The sequence below is a fragment of the Chanodichthys erythropterus genome, chromosome 12 (assembly GCF_024489055.1).
Source record: "Chanodichthys erythropterus isolate Z2021 chromosome 12, ASM2448905v1, whole genome shotgun sequence".
NCBI classification, from domain to species: Eukaryota; Metazoa; Chordata; class Actinopteri; order Cypriniformes; family Xenocyprididae; genus Chanodichthys; species Chanodichthys erythropterus.
The window spans coordinates 25,793,358-25,815,354 of NC_090232.1; the positions used below are offsets into that span (position 1 = coordinate 25,793,358).

The 21,997-nt window shown below is 39.9% G+C and overlaps 1 protein-coding gene across 1 annotated transcript in view; it reads left to right on the plus strand.

The window, feature by feature from the left end:
• nalf1a (NALCN channel auxiliary factor 1a) overlaps positions 1–21,997 on the plus strand; it is a 115,038-nt gene that overhangs the window by 39,490 nt on the left and 53,551 nt on the right. The gene's annotated exons all lie outside the window — the stretch shown is intronic.

Below are 21,997 nucleotides of genomic sequence, written 5' to 3' on the forward strand. Positions count from 1 at the left end.
GCCTATTCATTTACACCCCCAATGTAATACCAAATTTAACATTTGTGATGCAATCTGGGAAAACCTGTCGGATGTTGTGAAGGAACGTTTATAGGAAAGTCAAAAAATAGGTTGAATGTCATTTTTTTTTTTTTGTCAAAATTGGGTTTTCATTAAATTATTATTCTATAACATCTTGTCTATCATCTCTGAAAATACCTTGGCAAAATTTGCTTGTTTAGAAAAATAGTGATTAGTGGCAAGCTGAAAAGACTGTCTGTCTCTAACATTACTGTTTAAAAACACACCCGGTGAAGGTGCAAAAAAATCGCCTATAACTTTCCCTGTCTTAAAACAACAAAGACAGTTCACCTATCAAAATAAACCACATAACATGTCAAATGAAGGCATATCAATGCATATTTCCTGCCAGTCCTGTGTAAAATACGACACGAACATTTAAAAAAAAAAAAATTATACAATGTTATCGCGAGAAAGCCGAGCACAAGAGATCAACAGAGTCAAGTAACGTTAGCTGCTTGCTTAAAGGTCCTATGACATGCTACATTTTGGATGCTTTTATATAGGCCTAAGTGGTCCCTAGTACTATATCTGAAGTCTCTTTCCCGAAATTCAGCCTTGGTGCAGAATTTCTGCCACTACAAGCCAGTCACACAATGAGCTTTCCTCAGGACGTGCCGTTTCTGTGTCTGTAGCTTTAAATGCTAATGAGGAGGAGAGAAGCGGGGCAAAGTGGAGGGTGGGTGTGGCCTTAACCAGCTTGCGGCAACGGTACCATGCGCTAATGTTGACAGTGGATGTATCGCAATGGCTTGTAGACACGCAGTCGTTCAAGCTTTCAGTTTGACCCAGAATCTGATGATCTGATGAAGAAGTTGCAACTCAGCGGCTATAGCAGGACATCTCCGAATGGTTAGTTTAAAACATTGTGTCTGGATACGGTACTTTAGTTGGTTTATGTATGCTGTTACAGTTATTATCATGTAGCTAATGCTAGCCTACATTGTTGGCTCTTCATGTTGCTCTGATTTGCTATCGTATATATATATATATTATATATATCAGTGGTTCTCAAACTTTTTTCCCAGTGGTCCGCACAATGGTCCAAGTGCAGGTCTCACGGTCCACATATAATTTGCATATGACGTCACCAATGCAAACCAATCAGATTTAATGTTATGGTATTAGCAGATAATACTATTATTATACTAAGATGTTGCACACAATAAATAACAAATAAAAACTAACTTACTGACATTAGCTTTACAATAATAATCAGTAATGCTCAATGAACACACAAACTGTATATACAATCACTTTAAGTTGCTATTTAATTCTGTATGACTTTATGACTCTTCAACAGCATCGCAATAGTCACCAAACAATCACATAAACGCCTTAATAAGCAAATGTTACTCAGCTCTTTTTACAAACAACATTGAGCGCACTGTAGGCTAATTACAATCTCTGACGATATCATTCTGTCACGTCGCAATCCCTCGCGCAGCATCGAATCCGCGAGCGCGCGCAGAGTTGGGCTCATCCAGCCGCGGGTGCGCTGATGCGGTTATTTTACTGATTTAAAATACATCAAACAAACACATCGAATTCACAGTTCAGTCTTCTGAAATTGTAGGTTTTGCTTGTCAAGTACTTTACTACAGAGCAAACAGGAAGGCTGCCCATCTCGCTCATTAGGCCTAACAGCAAACTGATTCTTTCATTCTTCTTACCTTTGCTGCTGATGCTGCGACTCTTCGTGTCGTGTCATTTTATCTTCCACATTTAGCTTTTCTCCTTTAATAACAAATTTGACCATTTTGAGGCTTAAATTTACAAAATTAGCCTAACTACTGTTTGAATTCTTCCAAAGCGCGCACTTGTGTTTGTTTCGTTAACTGAGTCATTAGCCTACGTTGCCTGATGTCTGAAAATAATAAATGCTCACCAAAATTATTTTATATGACAAATAAAGCATTATAGCTCATTTATATTTATTTAATTCACTTTAATTTAAATTTTAAAACAAAAATAAATTATATGCTATTTTTGTTTATTATTATTATTATTATTGTGGTCGGCATATCGCGGGCAGCATTTACATTTGTGACGGGCCGCAGGCTGAGAACCACTGCTCCACACCCATTCAAACGCTCGCTGCGTCGCGCGACTCATATCCAATTACATCAAAAGTATATGCTCACTGGATGTCATGGCAACCGAATCACGGAGGAAAACTTTAAATATCTCGCCTTCGCTTTAATTTCAGACCATCTCCAAAAAGACATAAAACACTAAACAAATGATTTTGACATGCGTTTTTCAAAGTAAGAAATCCAGATTTTTAATCCCTTACACACAGTTACTGCTGTTGAAATACGAAATGGAGGCGGGTCCGGATTGAATTCCCTCCGGGTCTGGATCCGGACCGGAGTCCGGACTTTGAGAAGTGCTGATATATATAATTGTCAGCTATAGACACTAACCAGCGCAACTAAATTAGTCCTCTGCCATTATTACAAATACCTTTTCGGATAGGTGCCGTTCTGGAAATGTGCTACCATGCCAACATTTTGTTACGGTGGTATCCCAGAGAAGACGAGGAAGGCAGGAGTAGGAACAATAACGTAGTTTAATAACATAAAGCAGTCAGGATACACGGAAACACTAGTAACATCAAACAATACCGGACACTGGACTGAAGACAGGGAGGAACTTAAGTACACACACTAACAAGAAACAGCTGGGGATGAAATCAGTGTCCATGGTGAATAATGAGTGGCGGGAGCAAAACACAAAGGAACACGTGACAGTCAAACAACCTGGACGAGACGGTGGACGTAACAGTAGCTCCCCCCTCCGGCAAGGGGCGTCCTCGCGCCGTGGAGGAACATCACAGGGGTGGCCGGAGGGGGCTCTGGAGGTGGGTGGAGTGAAGGTGATGGAGTGATGGAGGGAAGACGACGATCCCCTGGTGGCGTGGGTGGATGACCGCTGGCACAGACCCAGAGCTCCCCAGATCCGACAGTCCACGGCCGGGTAGATGGAGGGCGGAGTCCAGATGCTGAAGGGCGGACTGAAGGCATCTGGGGGATGACCGACGGAGACTCGGCAGGTGAATTCTGGTGCGCAGACGGAGAGCTGGCGAACTCCCGCGACGCCGCTGGCCTAGGACACTGCGGCGATGTACAGGCGACGATCAGCGGAAGTGTAGCTGGAGATCCCGAGGGCTGCGGTGACGTCTGCTCGACCGAGGACAGAGGCGACTCCAAGGGGAAGGAGGAACCCTCTGTAGCCGAAGGGGTGGAGGGACGGAGAGTACTCGACGTCTCGAAAGTCCGTGGCGGAAGAGGAGGGACGACTGACCAAGGGGGAGCCGGCCGGACGAGGGAGGCCGGAGGAGCCGTCAGTCGGAGGGTCTCCGGCGGAACCGTAGCTGGGAGGAGCCTGGACGGAGCCGGCAGGTCGACGGGCCAAGATGGAGCGACGAGGACGGCAGCTGGAGGCGAAGCCACCGGAACCTCTGGCCTACGTGCTGCTGGTGGGAGTGTGACCTGCGGCTCTACGTCACAGGGGTTCCCCGGAGACGGCGCAGGGCAGATGACATCCAGCAGCGATGTAGTAGGAGGACTGGCTGAGCGAGGTGTTGACAGCGTCGATAGTGAATCTGTAAATAAAACACAGTCCATAGTAATGTCTCTGTTAGATGACGAAGGTAAACATGACGGGTGGGTTTGGGTGGGCGTAGACTCATCGCTGAAGTCAATCAGCCAGTCCTCCCTCTCCGTAGTCGAATCTCCCTCGTCCGTAGATGTCGTGGGCTCACACCCCTGGTCAGACGTCTGGTGGAGTTCCACTTCCTGGGCGCTGGTCACCTCTGTCCTCGGGGTCTCGGGATCTGGTTGACCTGTAGCTGCCGGTGGTAACTCTCCGTCTGCGGGGGGCTCGCACGAGTACTCCGCGGTCCGTGGGGAAAGTACGGGCTCTGGGTCTGGCTGTGCTCTGGATCGGGGACGAACGCTCTCCAGACACCTGATGATGGATTCCATCCAGCTGAGTCCAGAGGTGTCTGGGAGGTCCACGGGACGATGGTAGTTGGCCCCGATCCAGAACAATGACTTCAGGGTTTCGTCGTCGTAGGGGCAGGAGAGTGCAACACTGATGAATTCCTTGGTGAATAAACAAAAATCGTGGTTTTTCTGTGCCACTAGCGTGAATCTGCTGCAGAAATCCATCTTTCGTGTTTTTTAGGTCCGGTATTCTGTTACGGTGGTATCCCAGAGAAGACGAGGAAGGCAGGAGTAGGAACAATAACGTAGTTTAATAACATAAAGCAGTCAGGATACATGGAAACACTAGTAGCATCAAACAATACCGGACACTGGACTGAAGACAGGGAGGAACTTAAGTACACACACTAACAAGAAACAGCTGGGGATGAAATCAGTGTCCATGGTGAATAATGAGTGGTGGGAGCAAAACACAAAGGAACACGTGACAGTCAAACAACCTGGACGAGACGGTGGACGTAACACATTTATCTGTTTACATATTTTATATTTAATAAATATTAAAAGTTTTTACAATCTTTTTACAATTACATCAAGCTCTGCAATCTGGAAATGTGGATATCGCGTGCGCCATAACAGCAGAACGGTTTCAAACAACAAAGTAATGTACAACACTCGCGTTGCAGTGTGTGTATTCACACACATACTTGATGCTATCTGTCTTTACATTAGCGACAGTAACTGGGCTTTATTGGCCCACGTTGAGGAAACAGTGGTCGGTGAAATGTGTGGCGCAGACATACAAAACTATGGGAAGTTGTATCGGCGTATTACCAGAGAAAATAAAATTAACCCACTATTTCTTCATAGGCTCGGATGAAGGAACTAAAAAAATACTAAGGTGTTCATACAACCAGACACTGAGCAACTGCCATGATTCGCTCGTTTACAAGGCATGATGTGTCTCTCGAGGACTCTTGAATCACACTGTAGTAGCTCATTTTCTCATGGGTGGGCAAAGCAGGGAAAGGGGAGGTAACATTTCCCCTTATGACGACATATGGGGAAGATTCCAGATTGGGTCGTCTGAGCTTTCATTTTCCTCGAACGCGAAGCAAAACACCCAGTGCTCTGTTTACACCCATCACCTTTTCTAGCCACTGGGGGACCATATGCAGGCTAGGGGATCTCATATTAAGTGAAATTTTCATGCCATGGGACCTTTTAAATGATCTTGCTCGCTTCAATTCTGGTGATGTCAGTGCCCTAAACGATGTCATAATGGACTATTTCACATCCAGAGATGAAGGATCGGATGATGGAGAAGTTAGTGAAGAGGAGGTGTCAACTTAGCTGTGCTGCAAGGTATGCTGTGCTAAATGTAAGCTACAAGGTACACTAGGAGCCATCTAAACATACAAGGGGTGATCAAAAGTTCAGAGACTATGCCCATGATAAACAACGGAAAACTTACTTCACTATTTACTAAGTTGCTGTCCACTTCAGGGTAAAGTTTGCTAGACTCATGATTTTTCATGTTCATCGCTATTTCAAAATAAATGTCTGAACACGCTTTATTAGTATCACTGCAAAAAATGCTTTTCTTACTTAGTATTTTTGTCTCGTTTCCTGTCCAAGTATTAAAAAATTCTTATATCAGCATTTACTAGATAAGTAAAATGACATTAGATATTATGTCTTGTTTTCTGAAAGAAAAATCTAAAAGAGTTTTTTTTTTCTTAAAACAAGCAAATTTATCCACCAATCTGGTAAGAAAAATAATCTTGTTTCCCCTTTAAATATCTTTTTTTTTTTTTTAAGGAAAAAAACCTCACTTAATTTTGTTTTTTTCTTTTAGAAAACAAGATATAATATCTTATGTCATTTTACTTATCTAGTAAATGCTTCTTTATTTAAGAATTTTTAGATATTTGGACTGGAAATAAGACAAAAAATAGTAAAACTTTTTTTTTTTCAGTGAAAATATTCTTGTTGCAAATTAATAAATTACTGCTTCTCTATACTTCATTTTGAAAATGTCACTATATATATATATATATATATATAAAAAAAAAAAAACCCTGATAGATTTCCCATTTGTGATGTGGCGGTGAGCTATAATGCAAAAAGATGTTCTAATTATGTGTTTATTAGAGGTTGAATTCAAATCAAATACTGCCAAACTGACCATACTACTTCTGAATAGGATGTCTATTTCATAAAATGTAAGAAAATATGGAAACAATATGGAAACAATCCTATTGGCCGGCGACAGCCTGTGATGCAATACTAGTGTGACCAGGAAGTATATAAGGGGTGGCCAGAGAACATGTCATCCTCAGTTCTTGAGGGAGCTGTATGCGTGGACTGAGAGCATTTTCCTATGAAAAACCTATGCGTCGAGGCGGAGGTCGTGGGGCTCACAAGTGGTGCTGGCTGAACGCTTTGAAAGAGAAGTGAATCTCAAGCATTCTGCTTGAGGAGTATGCTATTTCTCTTGCATCCTTTGGTTCAGCAGACAGTGCTCTATTGGCTCCCAGCCAGGAGAAAGAGCAGCCGATGGCTGATGAGGGCGTTGAAAGTGGGAGATCTGAGCCCTCATGGCCATCCCGCCCCTCGTATGAGGGAGCTGTTGGCTGTGATGGGGCAGGTCGCGGAGAAGGTGAGAAGCTACAAAAAGCAGGAATTAAGGGAAGTTATACAACATATATTCCCTTTGAGGGTCTAAACACACTACCCTATACCTCTTTTTTTACTCTCCCCCTGTACCCTTCTTCCCCACAGGCACTCCTACATCAGACCTGAGGCTGGGCCAATGATAACCATGTTCCAACATCTGGGACCCTTCTGAGGATCCGGCTTAGGGCTTGATTGTGAGCGCAGCCTTTCAGACTGCAGAGTATGGCAAGCCAACTTTACATTTAGGCCTCAACTTTCTATGTCTCAGGTAGAGCTTTGTAGGTTGCCTCACCTCTAGTGGGAGCCGTTGCATCTTGCGTTGACCTCAGCTCCCTGCAGAAAGGTTTTTAGGGGGTGTTTTTAGTTAGGATTGTGCTTTATACTGGGGCCCTGGAGATCTCTTTTTAGGGAAGGTTTGTCATGACACCCTTTCTATATACCTCCTCTCTCTTTAGAGTTGCTGTGAGGTTTTATAGTGTGTATTTTTATTTTAGAATGAAAACATTTTCATTGATGTGGCAAGCCATTTTTCTATCGCCACTCATCTTGAAGCCACATTTCAGATGAGCCTCAAAAAAGTTCACGATTTTCAAGTGTATGGCCTTCTGTAACACTAGGCCTCCTTGATAAGCCTCCTCTAGGTCGAGCGAAGTGGTTTCCTCTCATTTAAAGAGTAAGGGGCAATATGTCGAAACCTTGAAATTAGGTGTCGGCTCTTTTCTGGGAATCAGAGATTTGCTATGTTGATGCCACCGCTCTACTAAGCTCCAGGTGGCTATTTCACCTGTTCTGAGCAAACCAGCCTCCTCTTGTTTTGAGAGTTGTTTGGCTCAGTGGTGTAGTCCTAAAAATATAGGTGGTGTACTATTACAAATGAAATGAAAATTTAAACCACTCTAGGTGGCGCTTATGGAGCAGCAGAAATAGAGCTGTTTCCCCAGTAACCTCTGTAAACTCAGTTTTATATTATTTACGCACATGTAAGCTTATCAGTTTGACAGAATTTTCTACTTCATTGTGCCATAAGAAGTCATTTTCCATTATCATAGCATTTGTTATAAAAAATAGCAACCTACACATAGCCTATAGAAACAATAGAACATATCACAGGTGTAATATAAATCTAGTGAAAATATATTCCCTTGATAGATTATAAATTGTACAAGTTAGCCAAATGTACCATAATTACTAGGCTACATTAAAACTATATAAATTCTAGTAAGGGTGGGTCATGAATATAAAAAGCTCCCTAATAAATGTTGGCGCAAGATGATGTTTGTCCTCTTTTGTTCTTTGTTCATCAGTCTAGATCACGTTTGACTTTCTCTAGCGTTTCAAAGTGTTTAACTCTCAATAGAATTAAAATGGATTGCACATTTTATTATCATTGTCGGGATTACTCATGGAAATCTTACTTCACTTTTGGAGCGTGATAAGATTCAGAGTAGCGCATGTTTGTGATTCCTGCACCACTAATGCATTAAATAAACAAGGCTTCAGTTGCGCTGATGATCTTTTCAGTATGTACAGGAACTTAGCCTACATCATGCGTTCAGAATTTTATAAGCGCTATTTAATTAATAGTCTTATTTACTCACCACCATATTTCTCACGCCGTGACAGCTGCAGTGAGAGAAATGCGCTCAATGCTTCGCTCAAAACACCGAGCAGCTTTGATCGGAGTTCTCTCACTGCAGCGCAAACACGCACTGTGAAGCCTGATTTTTTTTAGCCGATGATGAGCGGGAAAAGGTAGAATGACAGAAGTGCTCATGCACCAATTACAGCAAAGAATCGTGAGTTTACACAACAGCATTGGACACAGTTAAAGGGAAAGCTAACATGACAATATTTTATGGACTTTCGAAGCAAAAAACAAGTGGGTATACGCAAATACTGATCCTTAGAAGTCGTAATACGCAAACAGCCCTGGGCAAAAAGTATACGGCGTATGCGTGCGTATCGCCCCGACTACACCACTGGTTTGGCCGAGGTCTTTGTTCCATTGAGCTCCAGGGAAGGTCATGAGTGCATGTGTGTCAGCCCTTCTTTTGGGCCACCCCGATATCCAGCCTAGGCAATACAGTACTTTAGGAATATGTCTTTTTAGACAGAGGCAGTTCTGCTGTAGCTTTTCTGCCTCCTGGCTTGCAGTAGCTCAGAGTAGGCCTCTTCAGTGGAGAGCCTCTCCAGCTCTAAGACTGGAAGCTAGTACGCTTCCTTTCTTGTAAGAGTTGTCTCCGGCATTTCCGCGCCTTCTGCATTTGGCTATAAATGCTAGTAGCAGGCCCTGCGGCCTCCTCAATTTTTCTAGGTTGAGCTGAACTCCTCTTGTTACTAGAGTAAAAAGCGATATGCTGAACCTGAGTTCCCTAGTGGTGTTCTGCATTGACCGATAGCCAGGTGTCTTAGACTTTTGTTTGAACCTTCCTAGTGGTTGTCTTTGAGCATTGTTAAGCTTCCTCTCTTTTTTTAGATTGAAAGACAATATGTTGAAGCCTCCGCTCTTTAAAGCTTGGCCATCTTAGAGCTGGTGGTTTTGCTCAGGCCCTCACCCTTGAGACTTGTCTCGGGTCAAACTCACTTCGCTCCTAGAGCTCTTTGCCCCATATATGCCTAACACCAGTGATGCTCAGGTTGAGCGCATCAGGTACTCCCTCCTTTCTTGGCTGGTTGAATACGCTCCCTTGGAGCTCAAGCATTAGCCCCGGGCCTGTAGCCCTTGACGCTATGTCACCCTAAATGTGACTGGCCAGGGCTCCTTTCGGCACCTTGGCTTACTCCCTTAAAGGAACCCCTTCTCTTCCAAGCCTTGTGTAGATGGACATTTTTCTCTGTCTGCTTCCTTTTATGCCATACCTCAGGATAGTGGTTAGTTAAGTGCTTGGGACTGCATGTGCTCTTGTGGTGTCATCAGCCAACCAGATTTGTTGACATATTTTCCTGTAACATTTACAGCATAGATGACTGACTCAAATGAAAGAAAGAAAGAAAGAAAGAAAGAAAGAGAGAAAGAAAGAAAGAAAGAAAGAGAGAAAGAAAGAAAGAAAGAGAAAGAGAAAGAAAGAAAGAAAGAGAAAATGAAAAAGAAAGAAAGATTGTATATTTTATTGAGATTAGTGGGAAGGTATTTCAGATCGCCTTGATTCGGACAGAACATAAATTTTTTTTTTATCCATCATACAAACCTAACACATGGCTTTAAAATAACCTTGGGAGAAACCAGGCTCAGTCAGTGGCCAACAGCAAACAGTGCATGATTATGATTCAGGCAACTTTACAGATCATAAACTTGATTAGGATTGCAAAAAAATCTAAATATCAAAAAAGTCAAAATATTTAATCCAGTTCCATGTAGTTGAAGATCGTATTCATCACGCAGGTATGGTACGGTTTGTTGGGAATCTGTGCCACTGGCTGTCGTGTCGGTGAGGCCTTCACAGGGGATGATCTAGTTGACACAATCTCTGCTGACACTTTAGGGCTGTGTTATCATTGTGTCTAGACGCAGGTCCTCAATCTCACCTGGATACGGTCTGGATCCGACTGACTACGGTAAACCTCAGGATAAACAGAGAGAATATTAGTGTAGATGCCATTCTTCTTCTGATGTAACGAGCACATCTTGTGTTATAGGAAGTGTTCCTGGTTCCGGCTGACCTTATTTATGCAGCCTAACAATCTTTTAATGGATTTGAACACATAAATTGATAATGTGTTATGTGTGTGCCAGGTTAAAGAGATGCGTTTTTAGTCTAGATTTAAACTGAGTGTGTCTGCTTCCCGAACAATGCTAGGAAGATTGTACCAGAGTTTAGGTGCCAAATAGGAGAAGGATCTACCACCTGGGGTTGATTTTGATATTCTAGGTATTGTAACGTCTGGATAAGATCAGTCTTAGCCAACCAACTTTAGAATTTTCAGAATGCTTTTAGCCTCCTGAACTGCGCATGTAAATCACGAATCGGCTCCGGTCGGTCTAGGAGAGACTGTGACTTTGGCATCTTTGTGGCCTATCAGAAGCTAAACAGAAGACCCCAGTCCCCAGACTTCAAAAGAATAACCCTATGTGGTTTAAGGACCATGTGGTCACATTCCAGACACCAGCCAAAACCCAATACACGCACGCACACATACACACACACACAGACAGAGACACGTAGAGACACACACACACACACACACACACACACACACACACACACACACACACACACACACACACACACACACACACACACACCTAGAGATTGTACATTTATTCTCAAAATATGACTGTGCCAAAGTGCATGTATGTATCCCTAGTGTATAAGCTTAGCTATGACTGTAGTTGTAGTTTTTATTCTAAACGATAAAATTTGAGTATAAACTCTATCTTCCTTTTTATGTTTTTGCCACCTGACAAGTTTGGTTTATTTATAAAGCTATCTTTATGCCTTTTTCGACAATGTATGTCACATTACTGTAAAATGCATTGTTCTATTTTTAATGGTACTTCAGAGAAAATACACTCCGATCTGACACTTCATAATTCATGCAAATGAAGTCATAAATGGAGACAAAGAAAAAGTTTGCCCACCAAGATTGCACCCCTATCATTGGCTGTTTCACCCAGGGAGGCGCGTTGGCTTGTTTTTCCATAAAAGACAACCACACGCATTTTCCCTCGCCATCTCGTGCACATCTCTCCCGGACGTCTCGGCGACCGTGCTTTCATCACGCGCTCCTCTCTTTCGAGACGACCATCTCCAGCGAAACAAACTTTCAAGTCCTCAGTTCAAATCTTCCCGCGGAAATGGAAGAAGCCAACGAACTGCAACCGCACTGAACCATCACCTGTATCTTTTATTTTTTGCTAGTTTCAGCCCGGCGCAGTTATCATTTACACGTCCTGCGCCATGTTGTTTAAATAGTAAGTAAATTAAGTAAACTTTTATTTATATAGCACCTTTCACAGATATAAAATCACAAAGTGCTTTACAAAATGCAACAATTTTAATAAAAGAACAATAAAACTTAGAAAACTATGATAAAATAAAAATTAAAACGACAAAATAGTAAAACATAGAAGCCCAATCAACTAAAAGCCTGTCTAAATAAGTGTCTTCAGCTGCTTTTTAAAAGAATCAACAGAATCATCCACTCACAGTGACAAGGGCAGGGCGTTCCAGAGTCTGCACGGTAAAATCCAGAGTTAAATCAACTCTGCTCAGATAACATTTGGTCCCTCTCTGAATAGTGTTAAAATAACACTGAAGCAGAGTTAAAGTTAATGAGATAATTAAGCTATTAATTCGGGGATGATTGAACATTAATGATGAACACCTGCTGTTAACGAGCAGAATCAAAGATAAATCATATGAAATCATATGAGATTTAATGTCTTTTACCTTCAGTTGATTTCAATTAAATGGTTTTGGCTGAAGTCACTCTTCAGTTATTCTGCTTGTTAAAACGTTTTGGGGACCATTAAAAGGTTTTGACCTGAGGATCGAAGAGCACGGGAGGAGGAGTAAGGGGTCAACAGTTCAGTGATGTACTGGGGGGCCTGTCAAGACTAAAATTTTAAAAACAATTCTGAATTTGACTGGAAGCCAATGAAGTGAGGATAAAACCGGTGAAATGTGAGCCCTTCTGTTGGTTCCTGTTAAAAGCCTGGCTGCAGCATTTTGCACCATTTGAAGATGACTCAGAGAAGATTTGTTTAAACAAGTAAAAAGAGAATTACAATAATCAAGACGAGAAGAAATAAAAGCATGAATAATCATCTCCAAGTCAGCTTTAGACAATAACGCTCTGTTTAGAAATGTTTCTCAAGTGATGAAAAAAATTGTTTTTTTAACTGTCTAGAATGACTGTCCAGAGACATAGATTGGTCAAACAGAACACCAAGGTTTCTGAGGCTCGAGTGGATGGAAGAACCCAGGGAACCAAGGTGCTGTTTCATTTGAGGTAGTTTTTGGTCTGGAGCGAAGATTAAGGTTTCAGTATTTTTTGTATTCAGTTGTAGGTAGTTATTATATAACCAGTTCTTTATGCAGGACAAGCAGTCCAATAAATCAGTTAATTTATGAAACTCAGAGTCTTTAAAAGAACAGTATACTGAAAGTCATCAGCATAAAAGTGATAAGACACATTTTTAAAACCATGAATTATTTCACCAAGAGGGCGTATGTACAATAAAAACAAAATGGGATCTAGAACCGAGCCCTGAGGAACTCCATATGACAGAGGGTCATCTCAGACAGAATATTGTTAATAGACACACAAAATGATCTGTCACTCAGGTAAGAGGAAAACCAATTTAGAACTGATCCAGAGAAACCAGTTTCATTTTGCAGACGATTTATCAATTATATATAATGGTCAAGTGTAGTAAATGCATTTGCAGCCATTTGTGCACCCATGGTCTAAAAACGAGGTGTGTTCAGGTGCATTGTTGGTGCATTACTATTTTAAGGCAACTGAAATAGAACTGAAACTTGTTCTAAAGTCAGTGGCACAATATCTGTTTTGTTTTATAAAGAGCGTTTTAGTAATATGCGCCTATATGCGGGTGCAAAACGCGCGTACACTCTGCTTATTATACACACAGGGAAGCGCAGCAGCACACAAACATGCCAAATGTTAAAAATAAAAGGATTGCAATGTAAAAGATTATTATTGTGTGTGTAAAAAATAAAAATGCTTTGGTGGAATCCGACTTTTCCTGTAGATGATCTGCTTGCGCGCTTTAACCTTGTGCACGAGCAGATACGTTTCCTCACTATAGACAAAATCAGTTATTCCGCTTGCAAATTCCACTTTGTAAATAGCGAATACACCATGACGCGAGCGCAACTGGCTTTTAAAGGGAATAGGAGATGAGACTCTGATTGGTTTATTGCACATTAAACACACCGATGACTCATTAAGAGAATAGGGAAAAAACTTTTAGACAATGTGCCGGGCGAACCGAACATTTTTCCCGTTCTTAAACTAGCAAGTGGACTTGGACCTGTGCCTTTAGACCATGCGCTTAGATCGTTAAAATAGGGCCCTCTATGTTATTATGTGTAGAAGTTTTTGGTCCAATAATTAGAATCTCTGTTTTTTTCTGAATTTAGTTGTAGGAAATTACTGGTCATCCAATTTTTTTATATCAGCTATGTATTCCGTTAATTTTGTGAATTGGTAAGTTTCGTCAGGGCGTGAAGAAATATAGAGCTGAGTATCATCAGCATAACAGTGAAAGCTAACGCCATGCTTCCTAATGATATCTCCCAAGGGTAGCATGTACAGAGTTAAAAGCAACGGTCCTAGTACTGAGCCTTGCGGTACTCCATACTTAAATCTCTTCGTTTACTACTACAAACTGATAACGGTCAGATAAGTATAATTTGAACCATGCCAATGCATTTCCACTAATGCCAACATAATTTTAAGAGAATTAACGTGCACATTGCACACAAACTCTCTTAGTCTACTCAGTATCTTTTGTTCCCCAGCAAATAGAAAGACTGTGGATTTGTTATTTGCATTATCTTACCAGTATCTCACAACATGGGGGATATTTTTGGTGTTGTGATGCTGCCAGATTTATTAACTGTGGAAGCAAAAGGCTAAGAAAAATAATTGCATGTTCCAGCTCTCATTGTCAAGTTACTTTTTGGCACTGGACTACAATTACTGTAGCCACACATCCGTACACACACACACACACACTTATTGCCCTATTGCTTAATTTCCTGGACATTTGCGTCAATGCCTTAATGAAGCCTCCTAGACAAACTAAATGGGACTCTACACCATGTAAAATCAGATATCTATTGTCACAACTCCAGAGAGCAAATCACTAACAGCCTCTCTGGAACAACAGAGGTCTGTGTTCAGTCAGGGAACTGTGTGAATGGTAAACAAAGACAAGAACGTGAACCTGAGATTTTTAGGATTAGGCATAATATTTTAGCTATTCACAGGACTGCACTGAATATAGATCTCTGTATTTTTTTTTCTGCCATCTGTTAAAGATGCAGTGTTTTTACTTACTACCACTATTTATATCATGCAAAAGCGTCTGGATATCACCTAGGGCTGTCACGATACTAGATTTTTCATACCACAGTTATTGTGGCCAAAAGAATTCACAATATCGATATATTGCGGTATCTATAGAATCCTTGGGGGGGAAAAAAATATTATTTGATTGTTTAGTTTTTCTCTTTCAGGGTTGCTGCACATTTAAAGTCAAATTTAAGGCTTTTTAAGACCTGAAGAAAAAAAAATTAATACTAGCCTAGTAGCCTATACATTATGGCTGTTACCAATCAAATGAAATCATTATCAACAAAATCCATCTTTGCAATACAGAGGTGACACAGAATGAGAGATGACATTAATATATTTACACAGCATTTACAATTTGTCTACATAAATTTAATTCAATATTTAAATATGGATTTTTTCTGATTTTAACTTTTTAATTAAAATGTACTTTAAATATGAAACTAAACTGCTGGTAGGTGGCAGCAAGTCATTGTCTTAATGAGTGAGTGAGTCATTAATTCAGCTGACTTGTTCAAATGACTGATTCATTCAAGAAGCAACCAAGTGACCGTCTTTATTGAATGGGTCATTTAATCATTGAACTGATTCATTCTAAAGGCGGATTCAGTCAGTATAACAAAAATTCTGTAACAAAACAAAACATTTATGTCTGTTGCATGGGGGCTTTATTCTGCTGTTCATAACTTTGAAATTTTTGTTTGCAAAAAAAAAAAAAAAAAAAAAAAAAAAAAACAATATTAAAGGATTAGTCCACTTTTAAATAAACTTTTCCTGATAATTTACTCACTCCCATGTCATCCAAGATGTCCATGTCTTTCTTTCTTCGGTCGAAAAGAAATTAAAGTTTTTGATGAAAACATTCCAGGATTTCTTTTTTTACATATAGTAGACTGCAATGGGCACCAAACAGTTGAAGGTCAAAATTAGTTTCACTGCAGCTTCAAATTGTTCTACATGATCTCAGACGAGAAATAAGAGTCTTATCTAGTGAAACCATTGCTCATATTCTGAAAAAGTTTTAACCATAAATGCTCATCTTGAACTAGCTCTCTTCTTCTCTATTAGAATTCAGGCAGTGTAGACACTGCTAAGTGTATTACTGCCCTCCACAGGTCAAAGTTTGAACTAATTGTTATATACTAGCATTGCATATAAAAATTAGTTCAAAACTTTGACCTGTGGAGGGCAGTAATGCACTTAGCAGTGTCTACACTGCCTGAATTCTAATAGAGAAGAAGAGAGCTAGTTCAAGATGAGCATTTATGGTTAAAACTTTTAATTTTCATTTTCTTTCAGAAAATGAGCAATGGTTTCACTAGATAAGACTCTTATTTCTCATCTGGGATGGTGCCCATTGAAGTCTACTATATGGAAAAAAATCCTGGAATGTTTTCATCAAAAACTTTAATTTATTTTTGACTGAAGAAAGAAAGACATGGACATCTCAGATGACATGGGGGTGAGTAAATTATCAGGAAAAGTTAATTTAAAAGTGGATAAATCCTTTTACAATACTGTGTCTAAAATGTAACTCACATTGTTCATTTAACAATAAGTTAAATGAACATTGCATTTGTGCTGATTTGGGGAAAATGACACTCTTGCTCGTGTGATATTGTAATACAACTACATCTTATATGATATAATGACAAAAACTCATCTGGGCAAAAATGCCCATGTATCTTGAATTTTGAGGGCATATAACTGCATGCATAGCTACATGACGCTGAGTAAAACGAGTAGAGAAATCGCGGTACTTATTAAAAGAACCACCCTTTATTTAAAGCTGCCATCGAATGGAAAATTGAATTTACCTTGGCATAGCTGAATAACAAGAGTTCAGTACATGGAAATGGCATACAGTGAGTCTCAAACTCCATTGTTTCCTCCTTCTTATATAAATCTCATTTGTTTAAAAGACCTCCGAAGAACAGGTGAATCTCAACATAACAGTCGGGATCATTAATATGTACGCCCCTAATATTTGCATATACCAGCCCATGTTCAAGGCATTAGACAAGGGCAGGCAGTATCGTCTGGAGCAGCACAGCTGATTCATCAGACTAGGTAAGCAAGCAAGGACAACAGCGAAAAATGGCAGATGGAGCGATAATAACTGACATGATCCATGATAACATATTTTTAGTGATATTTGTAAATTGTCTTTCTAAATCTTTCGTTAGCATGTTGCTAATGTACTTTTAAATGTGGTTAAAGGTACCATCGTTTATTACTGTATTCACGGAGACAAAAGCCATCGCTATTTTCATTTTTAAACACTTGCAGTCTGTATAATTCATAAACACAACTTCATTCTTTATAAATCTCTCCAACAGTGTGTAATGTTAGCTTTAGCCCATTAGCCATGGAACACTATCAAACTCGTTCAGAATCAAATGTAAACATCCAAATAAATACTGTACTCATATGATCTGATGTATGCATGCAGCATGCTTGACAAACACTTTGTAAAGATCCATTTTGAGGGTTATATTAGCTGTGTAAACTTTTAAGGCAAGCGTGAGCTCCGGGGGCGGGGAGCGTGAGGAATTAAAGGGGCCGCAGCCTGAATCAGTGCATAGTTAATGATGGCCCAAAAAAGGCAGTTAAAAAAATCAATAAAAAAAAAAAAATCTATGGGGTATTATGAACTGAAACTTCACAGACACATTCAGGGGACACCATAGACTTATATTACATCTTGTAAAAAAATGTTTGATGTTGTTAAATACATGAACACCGAAAATCGCTGTTAACAGGTTAATATAACATTTCCCATTCCATGACTAGTAAAATAATCACAACTTACCCTCTGTAAAATGGCATAATCCGCAGGGTGATGGACACAGAGGTGGGTAAAAAGGTGTTTGGTGTTGCCATCCTACACACTGACTGTAGCTAAGCAAATCCTGCAGATTGGACTGTCTAAGGAGCTGTTTTCTTGGAACTTTGAAAAACTCACATACTGTCAAGCTTGCTTTACTTTTTTTGGGTGTGGATAGAGCCTCTCACTCTCCCACATGGACGACATGCACTGTGTCTTCTTCAAGTTTGACAGGTGTAAGTGTTAAGGTGCAATACTGCCACTGAGAGGTCAACCAGGTACTGGCGCTGGAGTATTTACATGTCATGATATCATAAGCATCCTATTCATTTTAAGTGTTGTGGTTATCGCCAATACCGGTATATTGTCACAACCTAAATTAACACGATATCGATATTACATGCTTTGAATATCACGATTATCGTCAATATTAGCTGTATTAGTGTATATTGCGACACCCCTAATGTCACCTGTACTTGGCAAAGGTGGTTTTTATGCTTTTCTTCTGTTCATTGCTCTGTTATTGGGTGCTGCATTATCTCAAACTGCTTGTACAGTATGTACCTTAGCAGTTGTCTGATGCTGTAGTGCAGTTTTCCTATTTAGCTGGCACTGAATGTTTGTTTCTCTGTTGCCAGATTAGTGCTTCTGTGGTTTCCCTCAGTCCCTCAATTTCCAGCCACTGGATAGTATAGGATTCCCCAATATCAGCTGCCTCTGCTGTCATCATGGAACGTGTGAATTTTGTCACTTATTCAAGTTCTTTATTTACCCCTACATTGCAGGCTAATGTTTCATGTATTTGAGTTAGCATTTTAACACTTCTCACTTGTTCACTTTCACAGCCTCATTGTGTTTGTAATCACGCTCTTGCAAACTTTTAACTCAAACTTGCAGGGAAAATGTTCTTAAATGAAGAGTTGTCGGAAGCTTAGTCATAGTGATGTTGAAGCCATGAGACTATAGTGTAGTTAGATTTTTAATTAATAGAAGTTGTTTATTTGTGCAGATTTTCATGATGAACAAAATGTGTAAGACTCATAAGCTTTTGTTAGTCACAGACCTTATTTTCTGCAAGAATGAAAAAACCCAATGGAAAAATCCTATTCGGTTTTTGTCAAGGGAACCAGTGTGATGCTAAGTTCCAGGTTGGCCTAAAATAATACATCACCCCTGCATCACTCTATACTGTCATAAATAGCCTGTGCGTAGCACTTCATCTTTAATAACTTTGTAAAGATCCATTTTGAGGGTTATATTAGCTGTGTAAACTTTTAAGGCAAGCGCGAGCTCCGGGGGCGGGGAGCGTGAGGAATTAAAGGGGCCGCAGCCTGAATCAGTGCATAGTTAATGATGGCCCAAAAAAGGCAGTTAAAAAAATTAATAAAAAAAAAAAATCTATGGGGTATTTTGAGCTGAAACTTCAGACACATTCAGGGGACACCATAGACTTATATTACATCTTGTAAAAAAATGTTTGATGGCACCTTTAAATACATGAACACCGAAAATCGCTGTTAACAGGTTAATATAACATTTCCCATTCCATGACTAGTAAAATAATCACAACTTACCCTCTGTAAAATGGCATAATCCGCAGGGTGATGGACACAGAGGTGGGTAAAAAGGTGTTTGGTGTTGCCATCCTACACACTGACTGTAGCTAAGCAAATCCTGCAGATTGGACTGTCTAAGGAGCTGTTTTCTTGGAACTTTGAAAAATTCACATACTGTCAAGTTGCTTTACTTTTTTCGGGTGTGGATAGAGCCTCTCACTCTCCCACTCGGACGACATGCACTGTGTCTTCTTCTAGTTTGACAGGTGTAAGTGTTAAGGTGCAATACTGCCACTGAGAGGTCAACCAGGTACTGGCGCTGGAGTATTTACATGTCATGATATCATAAGCATCCTATTCATTTTAAATGTTGTGGTTATCGCCAATACTGGTATATTGTCACAACCTAAATTAACACGATATCGATATTACATGCTTTGAATATCACGACGATTATCGTCAATACCGGTATATTGCGACACCCCTAATGTCACCTGTACTTGGCAAAAGTGGTTTTTATGCTTTTCTTCTCTGTTCATTGCTCTGTTATTGGGTGCTGCATTATCTCAAACTGCTTGTACAGTATGTACCTTAGCAGTTGTCTGATGCTGTAGTGCAGTTTTCCTATTTAGCTGGCACTGAATGTTTGTTTCTCTGTTGCCAGATTAGTCCTTCTGTGGTTTCCCTCAGTCCCTCAATTTCCAGCCACTGGATAGTATAGGATTCCCCAATATCAGCTGCCTCTGCTGTCATCATGGAACGTGTGAATTTTGTCACTTATTCAAGTTCTTTATTTACCCCTACATTGCAAGCTAATGTTTCATGTATTTGACATACATTTTAACACTTCTCACTTGTTCACTTTCACAGCCTCATTGTGTTTGTAATCACGCTCTTGCAAACTTTTAACTCAAACTTGCAGGGAAAATGTTCTTAAATGAAGAGTTGTCGGAAGCTTAGTCATAGTGATGTTGAAGCCATGAGACTATAGTGTAGTTAGATTTTTAATTAATAGAAGTTGTGTTTATTTGTGCAGATTTTCATGATGAACAAAATGTGTAAGACTCATAAGCTTTTGTTAGTCACAGACCTTATTTTCTGCAAGAATGAAAAAACCCAATGGAAAAATCCTATTCGGTTTTTGTCAAGGGAACCAGTGTGATGCTAAGTTCCAGGTTGCCTAAAATAATACATCACCCCTGCATCACTCTATACTGTCATAAATAGCCTGTGCGTAGCACTTCATCTTTAATAACATGAGCTTTTGGTCAAATGACAGAAAAAAACTGAGCGCCCACATAGTGTCACTGTTGGTTGAAAACATCATGAAATAAACAAGCTGGATTTAAGTGCAGCAGTACTATTTATTCATAAACAAACGAAACAAGACACTCAGGTAAACACAGGAACAGAACAACCAATTTAATAGAGACGAGAACGGACAATGCACTGAACAAACTCAGGGTTTGAAACAACACAAGTCAAACTAATCAACGATATAGAGAACAGGTGCAGATAATAATCAATCACTAAAAAAACAAGGAAACAACTCAAACATAGGAAACTGAACTAAAACAAGTGCAAAACCCACCCAAAATGACAAAGAACAGATCCGTGACACATTCCCAGAGCTGGAGGGAAGGAGGAGCCTTCCTTCCAAGTGTCTGACCATATATGAAGGCACAATATCAACTTTGACAATGCGGTGTTTAATTATAATTAAAAAAAAAAATATTTTTTTTTTTTTCCATTTCCTGAAAAGTAGCATTTTTTTGGAGATATGAGGCTTCCGCCTAACAGCAATGATTTATAATTAATTTACAGCTGAAATTTTGCAGGCATATGTAACAATCAAAGTATTTATCATAATGTACGTTAACATAAAAAAATGTCAGAAAAATATAAGTTCTGCTGTTGTAAATAAATAGAGACATTGTCCAACGAGGATGTTGTCATGTCACCATCAGTGTCCCAATGTGTTGTGAGCCAGGGTCATTACTGTCTTTACCAGTGCCCCAAATATCCTGATTCACGACCGAAGGAGCTAGAGAGCTTATTGAGCTTATTTCTGACATTTCAAATGAACTAATGAAAGGAATAAATGTAAAGCACTCAAAATGAATTATTATAATGTGATGTTATTTTATGTTAGAACATATTGTCAGAAAAAATAAACTAACATTTTTTTACTTTTTTGGATTAAATATTAAATTATGTTGAAATATCTTATTAAATGTGTTAAAAATACACCTGTGCTTATTTCAAATCCACCTGTTTTCAGTCGCTTAATTAATTGCTTAATAAATATCACAGACTCACACTTTGTCTCCAATGGATGCAACAGCTTGTGGCTGTCTACACTAGACGCGACAAAGCGACCATTGTAAATTAATTTGTTCTGCATGTCAGAAGTAGTGCGAATGCTTGAAGTACATCAGAAATAGGATAGTTTACTGTCTGGAATTTGTTTTGTCGGGCCACTCCACATCCAGTGTAGACAGCATTACTGATTTGGGTTATATTTGCTTTTGTTGCGTCACACCTCTCACTTCCGGTGTAGACACGGCTCAGATCAGTCCTATTTTTGAAGACTTTTCAGGTGAAATCTTCCTTGGAACACCATGAAATCCTACAGTATGTATTAAAAGTGAACACAACTGAGAGAGAGCGAGAGAAAGGGGAGAAAGAAGCCAGTTGCTGAGTTACAAAACTGAAAGAGCAGAAGCTCTCCAGAAATTAACAATCTCTTCAGCACTTTACAGACCGAGAGCCAGAATGAAGACACTTGAGAAGCCATTTGAAGATAATTTTTTTTTTTTTTTTTTTTTTTGAAAGAAATGGTCTGTTTGTGGGATGGTTTGGGGTCTGATCCTGATGTTTAA